The sequence below is a fragment of the Rattus norvegicus genome, chromosome 10, assembly GCF_021556685.1.
Source record: "Rattus norvegicus strain SHRSP/BbbUtx chromosome 10, alternate assembly SHRSP_T2T, whole genome shotgun sequence".
In the NCBI taxonomy this organism is placed as follows: domain Eukaryota; kingdom Metazoa; phylum Chordata; class Mammalia; order Rodentia; family Muridae; genus Rattus; species Rattus norvegicus.
In genome coordinates this window covers 50,857,582-50,874,727 of record NC_141543.1, presented here as the reverse complement: position 1 = coordinate 50,874,727, position 17,146 = coordinate 50,857,582, and the positions used below count along the sequence as shown (strand labels likewise).

General features: G+C 51.7%; 1 protein-coding gene across 2 annotated transcripts in view; it reads right to left on the bottom strand.

Moving 5' to 3' along the window:
- The window catches only part of Rai1 (retinoic acid induced 1), a 94,862-nt gene extending 78,228 nt beyond the window's left edge, over positions 1 to 16,634 (bottom strand). The window contains exon 1 of one of the 2 annotated variants that reach the window (XM_087571781.1): positions 16,306 to 16,634. The gene's annotated coding sequence lies outside the window, so the exon portion shown is untranslated. The remainder of the gene's footprint in view (positions 1 to 16,305) is intronic. The other variant, XM_087571782.1, reaches the window with a different exon arrangement.
- Positions 16,635 to 17,146: the final 512 nt, after the last annotated feature.

Here is a 17,146-nt window from a genome sequence, read left to right as displayed (position 1 = left end):
TTTCTAACTTCCCTCTGAGCCCTCAACATTGCCCACAGAGGCAGGCCCAGGCAGGCTTTCCCCACGTGGACTGCTTATGCTTGAGGATTCTGGCTCAGAGGGCACAGAAGACTAGGAGGGAAGAAGAAATGGGTTAGGAGTGAACAGAAAGGGATTCAGTGGGGTGGGGTGGGGGTGGGAGTGGAGAAAAGCATCATCTATTTTGCTTACATTTGGGGGAGGGGTGACCCTTGTGCAAGTTAGAGGACAACCGCAGGGGCCAGTTCTTTTTTTCCACCATGTAAGTTCTAGGGATTCAAATTCAGATAGGTTTTCAGGCTTAGTAGCCAGCACCCTACCCACTGAACATCTTTTCGTTTTGTTTTGTTTGAGACAGGTTTCCCTGTACGGCTCTGGTAGCCTTAGAAAGAGCTCTGTAGTCTGGGTTGGTCCTCTGACTCAGAGATCCACCTGCCTCTGCCTCTGCCTCTGCCTCCCAAGTGACACCTCCACCACTATGTGATTCTTTGTTTTTTAAAGCCACAATAAGGATTTGAACTTCAGCCAGGGCTCATAACCAGGAAGCCCTACTACCATATGGGGCGCAGCCAAGAGGAACAGTAAGAGAGATGGTGAGGAAAGCTTCACCCATCTAGGGTGGTGAAATTGGAAATCTCAGACGAATCGCTGAAGCATTTACTCCACTTCCTAACCAATGGGCAGACTTCAAGATAAGTATGAAGCAGCTGGTTGTTCATGCCTGTAATCCCAGCACTTGGGAGACTAAAGCAGGAAGACGACCATGATTGAAGACCAGCCTGGGCTACATAATGAATTCCAAGCCATCCTGATGACACTGAGACCCTGTTTCAAAAATACTAAAACCAAACAAAAACAATAGGAATTAGGTTTGTGGGCTGCATGTGACAGGAGGACCCCTTGGGCCAACATACATGTAGCAGGGTAGCTGTATCTGGTCATTAACAGGTATTCAAAAATACTAGACATATGAATAAATGAATGAATGCATTAATACTGAATGCTGTCTGCAACAGGAGGGAGGAAACAGGGCCTAACCTCTGATTTCATCTCTTGAGTGCTTTCTTCAGCCCAGGTTAGGCAGATGTGATAGCAAAAGGGCTAAGAAGAGATGGCAGGTGGTCCTGAAGCAGCTGCGCTGTGCTACACTGTGCTGTGGCTGTAGGCATCCCCTGGGACAGAGCCTGGTGAATTCCAAAGGAAGCTATAGCCAAGAGACACTGAATCTGTGGGTGGAGAGGAAGAGCAGGGAAAGAAGACTCTCTCTGACCACCGTGAAGAGTCTATAGATCCTATAGTATAGTATAGTACAGTATAGTATAGTATAGTATAGAAGGTAGGCAGTTTTCTGCCTGTGACTGCACGGCAATCAGTGGCTCTGACTAACTGTGCCTTTCCACAGTGGCCAGATTAGCCCCTATCCTAGCCTAGGACTCCTGTTTCCATGAGAAGTACTGCACCTTTCTTGGCCTCTCCCTTGGCTTGTGACCAAGGTGCATTCTCACACATGAATGCATGAGTGCATGACAACACAGGTAGGCAGGCTCCTCAATTATAGTCTCTTATCCTGGCCATCCCTCATTATGAGCAGGGCTCATAGAGACAACAGATAATTTTAGTGGCTGCACAGAATCAGTCTGCCACACACAGCTGTTTACCAGATGAAATATATTATTGCTACAAACAGCCACAATGGCAAAGAAAACCCAGTTCTTTTGTGGCCTTTCCTGCCTCCTAGTCAGAGCCAAGGGGACCTGGGTTCTAGACTGCTGCCCTTTCTCAACTGAACTGAGCAGGCCTAGAGAAAAGACTCAACACCCTTCCCCCTGATCAGAAGGTTAGCCCATCCCACAGCTACCAGCTGTTCTGCAAAAGTATTTGACGCCACAGGGATAGTAGCTACTAAAGGAAAGGAATGGGCATCAGGATGCAGAGCTCCCATCACTCCTTGCTGTTTGAGTCCTGGTTAGTACTCCATAACAAACCCCAGCCCTGTTTTGACCATACAGATCTCCATGCTCTAGTCTGCCACCAGCAGCCCTGAAAGGAACCAACAGGGCCAGAGGCACACCTACTGTGTTCCAGAAAAGGTATGGAGGCCCATGCAAGGAGCAAGGGCTGCCTCAGAACTGAGCCCCACAGTGAACATGTTCTGCACCTGGCTTGGACGTTAAAAAGCTATGTGTCCCTCCAGACCTCAGTTTCTCCATCTATGAAAAATGGGCCTGAACCACTGTGACCCTACCCCAACATCCTCTGGTTTTGGCACCACAGAATAGGAAGACCCAGTTCTGCCAAAAGAAGGTTAAATGACCCTCAACCACCATAGCAGCCCTTCCTGGATCCATGGTCCAGCTACACTGAGGTCACCAAAGATGGCCAGACACCCAGAAATCCCAGGACATAAGGACAAATGCCCTTCAAGAGCAACTCTGCTTGTGGCCACTGCCCAATAGTGACAAGTGATATGGTGGTGCAGCACTTGGGAAATGGAGGCAGATAGATTGGCAGTTCAAAGCCTGCTCTGAAACACTAAGACTAACAACAAAGAGGCTGAGGGTAAAGCATGGTGGCAAAGCAGAGGTGCTTCACTCCAAGGGGCACACATGCACACAAACTGAGCACACCCAGGAGAATCCACCAACCATAACTGGTCCCCACCATAAACACAGATCTATAGCCACTAGACAGCATCCACTTATGCATGAACACAAACTCATCTTCTACACAAGCCCTTACAGGTAACTAAAGCATGTATGATTTGGAAACTGACGAAAAACAGCAGCCCCTCTGACATACTGTATTAGTCAGTGTTCTCCAGAGGAACAGAACTCATAGAATGAGTAAGAGAAAAAGACAGACAGACAGACAGACAGACAGACAGACAGACGAGAGAAAGAGACAAAAAGACAGAATGAATTTATTAGAGTGGCTTACAGGTTATGGTCCAGTTAGTCCAATGGTTGTCTACCAACAGAAGGTTAAAGCATACAATAGTTGGTTCAGTACATGAGGCTAGAGATCTCAGCTGGTGTGTGTGTGTGTGTGCACGCGTGTGTGTGTGTGTGTGTGTGTGTGTGTGTGTGTGTGTGTGCGCGCGCGCGCGCGCGCGCGCGTGCGTGTGCCAGAATCCCAAAGAAGTAGGCTCTAATTTCAGTGAAGAATACACTTGCCAGCAGGAATAAGGGCAGGCAGGCAAAGAGAGCAAACTTCCTTCTTTCCTGTCCTTCATACAGGCTGCCAGCAGAAGGTGTGACCCAGACTAAAGGACAGCCAGGTATGGTGGCGCACACCTGTAATTCCAACATTTGTGAAGCAGAGGCAGGTGTATCTCTGAGTTCTGAGTTCCAGGCCAGCCTGGTCTATTGAGAAACCCTGTCTCAAAAAAAAAAAAAAAAAAAAAAAGAAAGAAAGAAAAAAAAAGCAGAAGAGTGTGTTAGATCTTCCCCCCTCAAAATATCTGTAGTAAAAATGGGTCTTCCCACTTCAAAATATTTAATTAAGAAAAACCCCTCACAGGTGCTTGGGTTTTAGTTAATTCCAGATGTGATCAAGTTAACACCCAAGAGAAGCAGTCGCATACATCCAGAGCCAACAATGACTTTGTTGGACCAGGGACAAGTCTGATAGCACAGTGGTTCTTAACCTGTGAGCCAAGACCCCTTTTGCTGACCAACGACACTTTCACAGGGTCCCCTAACCCGTTGGAAACAGATATTTACATTATGGTTCATAACAACAATAGCAAAATTACAGTTATGAAGTGGGAATGGAAATAATTACATGGTTGGGGGTCACCACAACATGAGGAACTGTATTAAAAGGTCACAACATTAAGAAGTTGAGAACCACGGCAATGACCCCATTATTTAGGAGGTTGAAGCAAAGGAATCATGAGTTTGAGGCTACCCTGGACTACATATAAAGGCCCTGTTGGCAAAGGAAAGAAAACACAGGAGAGAGAATAACTACAGATAGATAAACAAAGGGCAGCTACAGTGGCACACAGCTTCACCAGCAATGAGGGGCTGAGGAAGGCTCATACAACCATGAATTCACATCGGAGGCATGTCCCCATCTCCTCACTTGGTTAAATTCCACACAGGGGTGGTGCCCAGCCCACAGGAAGGAACTCAGATAAATCAATCATGTGCAGACAAGAGATCTTACCCATAACCTGGCAGACTCATCCATGCAAGTGAACTGTTCTTTAATAGCCACTACATCAATAAGTTTATTAATAAGACAAAATTTACCTAATGTACCTTTTCAACAGCACACACTGATGGTAGCAGGCAGTGACCAGGGAAGGTCTAGTGTTACTCCCGATGCCCTGTGCCAGGCCTATGGTTTTTCCATCTATTGAATTCAGCTGCCACTCAAAATGCAAATTCAACATCCTTCTGTCTAGGAAGCTTTCTACCCTCAGTCTTAGAAGCCTTTCTAGCACAATCCATCTAGCAGTTGAGATCCTCCAAGGCCCACTTCAGAGGGCTTGGGTGGCTAAGACTGCACTGTGAAGACAAAAGAAGAAAAGAGGCTGGCTACAGGGTAGATGAGGACAGAGTAGTTCAAAGCCAGGTCTGGAGGTTGTCTGGACATAGGAAGGTTGTACCCTATGCCAACGTGAGAGGCTATGGAGCTACAATAGCAGGCCCTGATTCTCAACAAGACCAGGCAAATAGAATAGTCAGGAAATGAACACAAGCCTCCAGGTCTGAGTGACGGTTGCCTGGCTCTGGCTGAGGCTAGGTTTGATCCTTTCCAGCCTTGTATGTCTGGCCAAATCAAAGTCTTTGCTTGAGCCCAGTGCTCAGCATGGGCCAAGAGCCTTCTGGGTCCCTGTACAGAATAGGTGGCTTCCTCAGCCTCTTGTAAGAAAGACTCCTGGTCCAGGACACTTGTTAGAGCTAACAGCAGGAAAAGAGACCTGCCAAGGGTCTATGGACAGAGAGATGAGCAAAATGACTACCTGGGTAGCCCAATAGGCTGCCAGCTCTCCGAAGACTAAGACTCCTCATCTAAGATCCCCCATAGATGCACAGAACGGAGGATTCCTAGTGTGGCAATATATGAGAAAGGTAGAGTCTATACTTCAGGGTCCTACAAGAGTGGTAGCATACACAGCAGGGATAACCCTACAGCAGGCAGTGCAGCTGCCTGTAGAGACCAGAGCATGGGTAAGCTTCTTCCTTTTAACTTGTCATACTTTCCAAAAGTTCTATAATAAGCCTGTTCTCCTTTTATAGCAGGAAAAAAAAAAAGCTCTTAAAGTCATCAAATACCTTACAAGTCCACACATACTGCATAACTCTTTCATCCTTTGCATCTGCTGTGCTCATCCCAGATTGTTTTTTAGGAATTTAGGATAAACACACATACAGCTTACGTGTGTGTGTGTGTGTGTGTGTGTGTGTGTGTGTGTGTGTGTGTGTGTGTGGGTGTGTGTAGAGGAAAACTTGCCAGAGTCAGTTTTCTTCAACCACAACTGAACTCAGGTCATAGGGCTTTGTAGCAGGCCCCTTTGTAGCAGGTCCTAGTTCCTTTTTGAGATGAGGGTTTTGGTATGTTGCACAGGCTAATCCTGAACTCCTGCTTCACTCGACCTCAAAAGGAGTTGGGATGACAGCTATGGCTGGGTCTGGTTCTCCTACTTTTCAACTTCTCTACAGTCAACATACTCAGATTATCAGACTAAAAAGTATCTAGAATGGGAAGATTTGTCGTTTTGTTTTTTCAAACACAAGATCTCCTCATTATACAGCCCAGGCTGACCTCCATCTTGCTAACCTATAAACCCCAGCTTCCTGAAGCACTAGAGATACAAGTGTGCACCACTACTGCTGGCCTATGTATGATACATCAAGATGCATCTTTCTGCTTCCATAAAAACCTACTCTCATCCTCCTGTGTGTGCTCTGGGTGAGGCTGAAGAAAGGCAAAGTCCAGCAGCTTAAGAGGCAATCTTCTTGCCAAGACCCAAAGACCAGTATTAAATTTAGCTGCCTGCTCCATACACGCAGAAGGGGCAGAAGCCAACTGAATTGGAGCCTCTTACTGGACTAAAGGAAAGAAAGCACATCAGGAGGGCGAAGTTAGGGATTCAAGGCATGAAAAGCATGCGAAGAGAGGGCAACATTACAGGGGGCAAACTTGGCAACAAAGTTCAGTTAGAGGTTTCCCCAGGGCAGGAGATGGAGCCCCGGTTCAGAATGTAAAAAATGTGCCTCCTGGCCAGGCCACCAAACGTTTGCCAATTACATGAGGCCAAGCGCTGGGCTGTCGAGGACCAGCGGGTACCTCTGGGCACAGTTCTGCCAGAATAAGAGAGTGTCGGGGCGCCCCCCGTGCCTCGTCCGTGAAGGACAGCGCAAAGAAGCACCAAGGCTGAGGTCCCCGGGGGAGGGGGAGAACGGTATCCCTCCTCTTTGCTAGACTAGAGCATAGAGGCCGAGAGTACCTTAGCAGGTCTGGAAGCCACGCCTCCGGCTTTGCATTCCCGGAAAGGGGCCCGAGCCGGGGGCGGAGCCTTGGCTCCTGGTCCCAGAAGCGCGGAGCATGACGGGCCAGGCGCTGCCATGGCGACTCAGTGCCCGCCCCACCCACCCCGCCCAGTGCACCTCCCGAGTGGAACGCCGCTTAGGGGGGCGCCGGGGGCTGGCGGGCAGGAAGCGCGGGCGTCTGCCCTCCCGCCGCCCGTTTCGAGGTCGTGGAGAGGAGAGGAAATGGCCCCAGAGCAACCACGCAGCTGCCTGATCATCTGGCCCGACTGCGTCTCGGTGGACTTGGGTCCTGGTCTGAGCAGCCGGGCTGGTGCGGGTGCCCTCACTAGGATAATGAATACAGCTCCACTACCAACACTACCCAAGACCCCTCACACGCGTCTATCGGCCTGTGCCTCCAACCTGGTAGTCTGCACAAATGATAGGGCAGTTTGGCTCCCAGTGGTGGGGGCTTAAGATACCATCTCTTACCTACGGACACCCACAGTAAACCTTTCTGCTCCACAGGGCTGCCTCCCCCACTGAAATTCCCGCTGTGTTATTGGTTCTGAAAAGTCTGTCCTCCCAGGTGGCCATGATTCCCTCCCTACTACTCCACTTCTTCCTAGCAGCCACAGGCAGCAAAGTGGCCTGGGAGCCCATGACAGTCCTAAGGTGTGATAGCTCCAGGGAGTAAGTCCGTTAGATCTGTTTAGAAGTCAAGCTCAAGCTTTGCCTGTCTACAAGGATAGGCCTCGTCATCCAGCTCCAGCTATCCACAACCCAACTACCCGGCCTGAAGCAAAGGCCCGACCTCCCATACCTCCTCCCTCTCTTGCCTACCACAGGCCTGGCTTCCCTTCTGAGCCGCCAATCTGAAGCCACACAAAGGCCTGTTTGTTTGCTTTCACTGCGACTCCCCCCTGGATCCTATGTCTTTTCTCTGCTACCTGCCGGCAGGGCTTCCTCTCCCAGCCGCCAGCGGGCTGAAGAGGAGGGGCCGAAGGGAAAGAGGGGCAGCCATTGCAGAAAGCCCTGCCTCATGATCACCCCATCGTTCCTCGAATCCACTTCCCTAGTACAAGGGGCTCTCAGTTTGACGGCTTGATAAATAACAATGACACTAATGCCCCTTCAAGGTGTCTCAGAATAAAGGGTGCTAGCTGGACGGGCAATGCCTGGGTAGAGAAAAAAGTCCAAAAAGTCAGCTAGTCTCCCCCTCTCCATGTGAATGAACAAGATTTGTTTGTCGGGAAGACTGTCTTGATTTTCCACGCTACCTAGAGTCTGTCGCCGGGAGATATGGAGATGAAGGGGACCAGGAGGCCTCATTAGAGCAGGCAGAAGGATGGTGGGTGCCCCCCTCTCAGTGTCCACTTTGGCTAGGCACCCCCCAGAGAACATCTTGTGTCTCAGAAGCCCTGCACAGCCAAGTGAGCTGAAATAAGGCTTTCACAGGCAAAGAAAAACAAACAGCCACATTCCACACCACCTTCTCTACCTGCAGAGGGAGGCTGCCCTCTCTCCCCATTCAAATAAAGAAATTCGACACTGATATAGCACAGAGATAGGCAATCTGGCCTGGCTCCTCCACCAGAGCTCTTTTATTGCACCCTGCCAAGCTGGGTGGCCCAGGGCGGGTCCTTACCTCCCTGGGGCCTCTTTCCCTTTCCAGGCTGAGTTTAACCCCTATGGCCACTTACAGTAGGAAAACATTATGCCCACCCAAGAATGGAGGAAACCAAAAGAAAAACCCACAGGAAGAAAACCTCCCTAGTCAGAATTCAACCTCAGGGCTGTCTGCCTCCAAGTCTTAAAATCTTAGCGGAACACAGTGTCATTTCATAGCAGCTGATTATCTATGGAATGGGTGCACGACTAATATGAAGGGGTAGATGGTAAGCAGGGTTCATTTGGAGCCCAGTAGTTGTGATTCTCAACTGGTTGAGCTCATGTGGGTCTCTCAACCTTTCTGAGCTTTAGTCTCTTTGACAGAACAGTTACTAAGAGAGAGAACCACCCAATACCTGCACAAAGCAGGCACCAATTAAATGATAGCTCTCCTGACAATGAGACAGGCCTTCCCTCATCAGAGGATTCAAAGCTCCCTCCCTTTGCTTTCACCAACTGGCTCTGTCTACAGGTATCACATCACCCCTTGCCATCTCTGACCTCTAGAAACTTCCAGTAGAGGCCTTGGCCACCCCACCTGAGGTCCCTAAGCTCCTAGGAGACAGTGTCACCCCAAGGGAACAAAGCCAACTCCGTCAACGTTATGCTAAGTCTGATTTGGCAAACCCTCTGTTTTTAGTGCTATTTTGAGCCACAGTGGGGATTTTCTGTGCTGTCTCAAAGGTATCACACATAGGATTGCTTCCCATCCCCACTCCTCTCTGTGCTTGACATGAAAATGTTGTTCTTCCTCTTCTCTTCCCACCTATTAGAGAATGTAATCCAAAGGCCAGATATGGGCCCAGAGAGGCCTGGGACAGCAATGGCCCCTATTCTCTCATACCTAACCTGGTCTTCTGTCTCCACAGTACAACGTAAGAGCTGCAGTTCCTCAAACCAGACAGAGTGAAAGCGGTTTCTCATTAGCATCCCTCCACCTGTGCAAGTTTCCTCTAGGTCCCTCAGGCTGACCTAGGAGCCTTTTTCTGGCAGCCAGCCTTGCAATGATACCCTTCCCCTCCACCTCTGAAGCTTAGAAATTGGGCCACCAAGTTGAACTGGAAAGACTGCAGAAGGCCAGCACTGGTTCTGCACTTTCCTTTGAGCTCAGCACATCACAACTCATTATGCAACTGTGATTATTACAGTCCTTTCTGCAATGCCAGTATGCCCACCAGAATGGACACTTCAAAATGGCAGGGACTACATCTGTGTGGCTACTATTACCTTGCAACAAGGCTCGTTGAGCTCTCAGTGCTATAGATGTCTTGGCCAGCTGGTTTGTTATTATAGAGACTGTGGACTGCAATGTTCTGCTGAGACAACCAAGAATTTCTCCAGACATGACTCAAACATCCCCCAAGTGACAAAATTACCTCAAATTGATAGCCTCCTCTCCATAGTGTATCCCGGTGTCCCAGAAGTAAGCAAATGCACAACTCTGCTCTGCCTTAGAACATTGTGGTTCGAGATAAGATAGGAAGTTATCCTAATCATGAACATAGATCGTTTTCCCTTTCAAACTGGAAGCTCCCAGAAGGCAGGCCCATTTGAGCTCTATGCCAGTGATAACCAACTGCAGCATTTAGTGACAGAACAACTAGCATACAAAGTGTAACTTCCCACCCCAGATGTGGATCATAGGTTTTTAAAAATATATCATAGGTGCTCTGGCCATTTAATAAGTGAGGATGCAGGGGTTCTAGGAGATTGAAGGACCTCCATAAAATCACATAGGAACCAGTCTGGTGGCCCCTAGTAATCAATGATGGCTCAACCAGAAAACACTGCTGACTTTCACACTAGATGTCAGAGTTCTTTCTTCAAGTCTGAAGCTCACTTGATGCTGGATAGGGTTTCTCCTTCTCAGCCTCCCAGGGGTTCCTACAGTCAGCCTTATGTTACCCTAGTAGCCTGTCTGGGATAGTACTGATCCAGGAGCTGGCTGTTCTAGCAGGCCCACTACCCCTTGCCAGTAGGTGGTACTTCTAGAAGGAGTATGGCTAGCTAGATTGACCTTCCCCAGGCAACAGCAAGTAAGAGACGTTTCTGAAAAGAGCACTTTGTTTGGGGGTTGTTCATTTGTTTCACTAGTTTTGGGGTGTTTTTTGTTTGTTGTTTGTTTGTTTGTTTTTCAAGATAGGGTTTCTCTAGTAGCCCTGGCTGTCCTGGAACTCCCTCTGTATCCCTGGCTCAAACACAGAGATCCACCTGCCTCTGCCTCTGCCTCTGCCTCCTGAGTGCTAGGATTAAAGGCATGCACCACTACAGCCTAGCTAAGAGAGCACTTTGTACATATCAGACACTATGGTACTTCATCTGTGTGAACTCAGATCTCTTCATTCTGCCATTAGGAATGTAAAAGGAGGGTGTTCCTTGCCTTTTGCCTCATAAACAAGGAAAATGAACAAAGGAGATAGGTAACCTGCCCAAGCAACATAACTTAGGTCAGAACCTAGGCAGCCAGGGTGCTTAGAACTATGCATAAGAGGGGCTGGAGAGATAGTTCAGCAGTTAAAAGAGCCCATGCTGCTTCCAGAGGATGGAAGTGCAGAGCCCAGCACCCACACCAGGGCTGCTTGTGATCATCTATAACTCCAGCTCCAGGGTAGCACATGGCATACCCACAGACAGACACCTACACAGAAATAATACTTTTTAAAAAATGTACTGCAACTCCAGTTCCAGGGGCTCTAACACCCTCTTCTGGCCTCCATAAACACCAGGCATACACTTGGTGCACAGACATACATACAGGCAAAACACCCAAGTGCAAGAGAGAGAGAGAGAGAGAGAGAGAGAGAGAGAGAGAGAGAGAGAAAGAGAAGGTAGGGCAGACAGATGGAGCCTTAGGGATGGTCAAAGCCCTTGCAACGTGAATCACTCAGTACATGTGAACATACAAATGAAACTGGTCACACTGCCACTTAGGGTCCACTCTCATCACTGGGGCAAAATCCCTTTGCAAATAGAAACTGTGGCCAGAAGCCAGTCATTTTCATGTGCCTTCCCCCACTGACCTCCACCTTGCCAGAAGAGAATTAGGCATTGGACTCCCTGTTTTGCAAGTGAGGGTTAGAGGTGACTTTGTCAAGTCATTGATACCTTGTCTATGTTGCAAAGCTCTTTAGCAGTAAGAATCAGCCCAGCACTGGAATACACCACAGGGTTGATACTCACTTGCCTAGAGGCGAAAGGCTCTATGTTCCACCTAAACCTCACAAAAGCAAGACTCAACCCAACAATAACAGCCAAGAGGAGGGCTGTGGGCCAGCAGGGTCCTCTCATTATGTTCATTTTAAAATGGAGGAAGAGAGCCCTCCAAACAGTAGCTGATGCTAGGATTTGAACTCAGGCTGGCCTCCCTGAAAATCTTTGTCCTGAGGCTACAGGACCCTCTTTGTTTTTGAGATCACAAAACACATCAAGGTCACTTTTAATACCGATAGCAATTCATATTCCCATTCTTGACAGAAGAAACTGATGCTGAAGGAAAGTGGCTCCCCTAATTCCAGCAGTGGCTGGAATTCAGACATTTTCTCTGATTCTTAATCTGGTGCTTGCTGATCTGTCCCAAGAGAGCCCACTGTGCAGATGAGCAGTCTCCCCTGCACACCCTTTTGCAAGCTCCTACAGGTCTGGGTGGGCGTTCAGCAAACCTGCTGCCTGATCCCATTAGCCCTCTCCATTAGCTGCAGCAGCCCTCTCTCCACACACACACACAAAGTGAGCAGCTCAGGCCTAGAGACCAAACACAGTCTACCTTGTGCTGACACTGATGGCATTGAGTCCAGAGAGCAAGGGGGAAAGATTCCTTGGCTGGTTCCAGCATATCATCCACAGCTCCCAGCCAATGCCATACCGCCTCTCTATCCGGGGCCCTGGAACAGCCATTTCTCCTCTTCACAGGCCCCTATTGCCCCAAGCAAGCAACTGTGCAAAAATGGGACATTTGTTGACTGTCTGCCTAGTGACAACACTTCAAGAGCCTTGAAGACTTAACACTGGATTGTTCATTGTGAGCACAGAAATGAAGCTCAAAGAACCGAAGAATGTCTGGTGTGGCCAGAGCCCTTGTGCATGTTGACTGCTTTCTCTCCTGAGAAAGCCTATTCATCTGTAGCAAGAACACCTCAATTTCTTTCAGTCCTGTATGTCCCCTTCTCTCCCACTCTCTGCTTCCAAGGTTTCCCTCAGCCCTGCACACCTCAGCCCTGCACATGCGTCTCTGAGTCTCCGAGTATCTGTCTCTCCCACACCTGCCCTTCTGTTTCAAGGGCTCCAGAACCAGCAGAACAAACTCTTGTCTTTTGGCAGCCAAGCCTCAGCCTGTGCCTCCTGTGGCCTCCCCCTCCCTGGTGTCACATTCCAATCTTAGGTCTTCAGTGACCCACCGGAAAGGGGCACAGCTCACCCTCATTCTTGGAGAAACAGGATGAGCCAGTTTCTTCCAGTCCCCTAGGTTTCTTGAAGCGCGTGCGCACACACACACACACACACAGACACACACACACACACACACACACACACACACACACTTTTTTCACAGAGAACAGGTACCAGCCAAGGATCAAAGGGGCCTCTGAGGGGCTGTGAGGTTCCTATCCTCTGCACTTCACCTGGGGCCCCTACCAGGAAGCATTCCTAAGCATCTGAGCTCTAGTCCCCACCCCTGGCTATGGGCCCTGGAAGGAGTCACTGGGGCTCAGCTGCTCTAGCCTCATGTGCAAGGCAGAAGGGCCTATCATTCAGAGATCCACGCTAGGCCACTGACATAGACAAAGAGAGATGACTCATTCTCTTGGAGGTCAGGAGGAGGAGACAGGATGTCTGTTTGGGTCTTGGGAGGCAGATGAAGGGCACCCAGGTGGAAAGGGCAGCCCAGGCAAACTCAAGAGGCTGGCAGGAAAATAGCTGAACTGAAAGGAGGGTAATGTGCAGGAGTAGGGCAGGGGACTGAGAGAATTCTGGGAGCATGTGAAATACCCCAGGCTAGCCTCTGGTCAAAAATCAAAAAGAGGCTTCAAGGTAGCTACTGGAGTTCAGAAAAAAGATGGCAAGGAGGTCAACAAGGAGGCCCTGGCACAATGAATGGCTCCTCCACCATTTCTCCTGAGTCAAGTGACTAAAACACAAAGTCTCCCAAGTGCAGCAGAAACATTCTCCCTCCTTCTCTACCTCTGCCCCGTGTATCACTTGCTCACAACCCTCTCTTCCATAAAGATCTTGCTGTTGCCTGGGTCTCACACACCTGTCACTGGGCAGTAACCTAGGGAATATTTCATGCTTAGACCCTGACATGGCTTTGAAAACACTAGGTCTTTGGACAGTCCACAGTTGCTGGGGCCTGACATCCAGGGCCTGTCCCAAAGAGAACCCTGGTCTGAGGACATCATCATTGCCAATGCGCATGGCTCCTCCTCCCTGGGAACCACAAACACACATACATACCACAGCCCAGGCAGCTGGTTGAGGCAGAAAAGGACAAGTATGTGCTGCCGTCGACACGGAAGACAGCCATGGCAGGAGCGAAGCAGCAGCAGCTGGCCTTTCTCAGGATCACCGACCTAACCATCTATGGATACCTACAGCTGCAGTCGGCACTGGGATTCTCATTGTACAGATGGAGACACTGAGGCCCAGGGTGGTAAACAACTCCCTCAGCAGATGGTGGAGCCAGGAGTCCATCCAGAGTCTCACCCACTCCCCTTCCAGAGAGAAGGGAAACCAGGGCTGCAGACTAAGAGATCTGGGTATGGTTTCACTTGAGGGGAAATAAAACTATGCATTTGTCCACAGCCTTTTGCACACATTAAGTGGGCAGATGGAAGGATACAGTGACTTTACAGGATCACCAGTGCTGAGGGCTGCCCCTCTACATGCTTTTTGGCTATCTGCATCTTCCACAGTGAGAACCTCTCTATGTATTACTTGTGTAGTTAAAAAAAAAGAGCAATTGTAGGGTCTCGATTACTATTTGTTGAAGGAATATGTAGCAGATCCATTTCCGAGGCCTGCTTTTTCAAATTTGGTGTGACCTATCAGTGGCTGTGAAGACAGAATTCAGCGGGCTACATACAGCTAGTCGTTTTTCTAATCAAATAAACTACAAGAGAAAAGGCACACGCAGTAGATCTATTCGCTAAACTTTTGTTTTTGCCTATTTATTGTAGGTAGGAACAATACTGTGACCTAAAAACTACTTCGCACATGGCAGGAGGGGTGTGTGTGTGTGTGTGTGTGTGTGTGTGTGTGTGTGTGTACAGCAGGATTTCATCTTGAGTAGGGCTTTTTAAACCAATGGTCTAGAAAGAAATACCATCCCCACCCCTACCCCACCCCCGTGAACAGAGGCCTCATGGACCAGAGGGAATAAAGACACTTCTGAAGCAGAGAGCCCCTCTGCAGAAGTCAGAAGGATGCCTGATTGTCAAGGAAGGTCACATTTTGCCCCCTCCCAAGATGGCCTCTGAAGCCTCAATCACCCCATACAGTCTCCTTTCCAAGGAATCACTGTGATGAGAGCCTGGCCAGGCTTCTGGGGGGAGGCTGCCTTGGGACTAGAATGTCTGTGTCTATGCCTTGTTCTTGGGCCCCACATACCCTCTGGGGTGTTGGGAGGAGGGGTGGGAAACTAGATTACTCTCCAGCTTCCAGATCCCAAGGGCCACGTCCCAGAGAAACCTCTGGAAACAGCTGTGTAGTCAGCCAGGAAGGGCCTCCACTCCACTGCCCCCAACCCGGGCCTGGCTGGAGCTGAGAGAAGAGTGCGTGGAGAATGGGGGAGGAGAAGGCGGATAGGATAGGAAGCAGAGCTCCCAGATCTGGGCTCCCATCGCGCTGGCGCCTCCACATCACAGCTTGCCTGGCCCCCACTCTCCACCCGCCTCCCCTCCCAGGGCAGCAGACAACTAAAAAAAGATAAAATAAAAAGAAGTAATTCCCCTGCTCTGACGTCAGCGCGAGGTCTTAACAGCCCAGCAGCCGCATGAAACTAGATTGCAACCAGATGTAATGCCCTTGAATTCTCAACACAGCACTGCCGTTGGAAAAGGGGGTGGGAGGGGGGCGCGGGGCCCGCTAGATAGAACCGCGACACAGGCGCTGCGGGAGTGCGTGCGGTGGGCTGGGAAGCGCCGGCCTGGGTTCGCCGTGCAGGCATGCAGCCTCACGTCCCCAGTCCTCAGGAGCGTATTACGCTTGGGTTTAATCCATTCAGAGCCCCCAGGTCCTGGGTTCCCGGGACTAAGGCGCAGCTCCTGGCCGCACTCCCGCCCTGCTGTGTGAATGAGCGACCAGGAGCCCCAAAAGGAGCTAGCTGGTCGCTGGGAAAACGGGCGCCCCAGGAAGCTGGGGCCGCCGCGACCTGGAGCCTGCCTTGTGTTTCGCTTCCCCTCTGCCCCTCCTTGAAGGCCTCCAGTTGTGACCAAAGCTCCAAATGTCAGCTCCCAGCCCTGCCAAGCCCTCGCCCCTGCCGCGATCGGCCCAGTATCCCCACAGGTCTTCTTGCCTCCAAAGGCGTGGAACTCGGCCTCCACAGGGCCCGCGGGCCTGGCCGCCGCGCCGCTCTCGGAAGGGTACCAGGCTCGCGTGTCCCGGGCTCCAGCCGGTGGCGTCACCCCGAAAGGCCCGTGCGCCCCAGGCCTGGCCGCGACGGGACTCCTGGATTGTGGGGACCGCTTCCTGTTCAATGAGGGGCCTGCGCACAGGCCCAGGCGGGGACACGCGGCGACTGCCGCGTCCTGTGTCACCACGAGCGGCCCTCGCTGCCTGGACACCCGGGAGCGGGCTACGCACCGAGCCTCCGGCTCCCGGTCCCCACCCAGAACGCACTCACAAAGCTCCCTCGGGCCCGCGCTGCACCGCCCCACGTCCCCGCCCCACACTCCGTGACACTGGGCCTGGGGTCCCAGCACCCGCGCCCGGCCGGCCACCGACTCTCCAGAAAACCCTCATGCAGCTCCTACACGGCCACCAGCGGCCTCACGCCGGCGCCACACAAAGCCAGGCCCCGCGACCCCGCGTCCGCGCCCCACTCGCGCTCGGCCCCCGCCCGGACCCCTGCCCGCTGGGTCCCCACGCCTCGCGCCGCCCCCGCCCAGGTCCTTCTCCCCGCGCCGGGCACCCTGCTCACCTCGGCGCCCGCGGTCACTCCGGGGCCCGGCGTCCGGCGCTGCGACTTCGCGGCCCGGAGGCCCGCGCGCCCATGGGTGTCCGGCGCGACGGCCGCCCAGGCGGGAAGAAGGGTGGGCCGCGGCGCCCCCTCCTCGGACCTCGACAAGGCAGCCAGCTACCCTGGCCGCCGCCGCTACCACCACCGCCCGGCTCTGCAAGCGGCCTGTCCGAGCCCAGGCGCGAGCGGGGGCGGCACCGGGGCGCCCGGAGCCGGCGGCGCGCGTAGCGGGCCCTGACCGCGCACCCTGACGGGCCTGCCTGATGCCCGCGGGAGCCTGAGAGAAATGCAATCCCCTCCACACAGGAAGAGCGGCGGGCGGGCGACGTGCGGGGGGAGCAGGAGAGCGAGAGCGCGAGGAAAAAAGTTCCCGGGCGGCCAGGCAGCTCTCGCTCGTGGCCTCGGGTGCCAGGTGGGCCGTTCGCGCCCCGACAGCGCCCCCTGGCGCCTGCGCGCCCCACTGCACGCCCCATGTCCGTCTGGGGGCAGGGGCTTGGCAGAGGGCCTGAAGGTGCATGCAACCCAGCGAAAAAGGCTTGGGGACAGCCACAGGACTTGGTCTGGATTTTGGACTTAGACTTAGGCCAGGCCTCCCCCGCCCCTCCCGAACCCCGCTCACTCCACCACCATGTGGCCCTCCCTCACCTGTGACCATTCCTTTGGTTCGAAAATCAGTTTCAGATTTCCTCAAGTTAGTTATGAAATGTAGTCACTGCACATGTGGCACCTTATTGGGCACCGAAGCAATGCGGTTCTTGCTTGTCAAGGAGCTGGCATTGTGTAGGGGAGATGCAGACAGCCA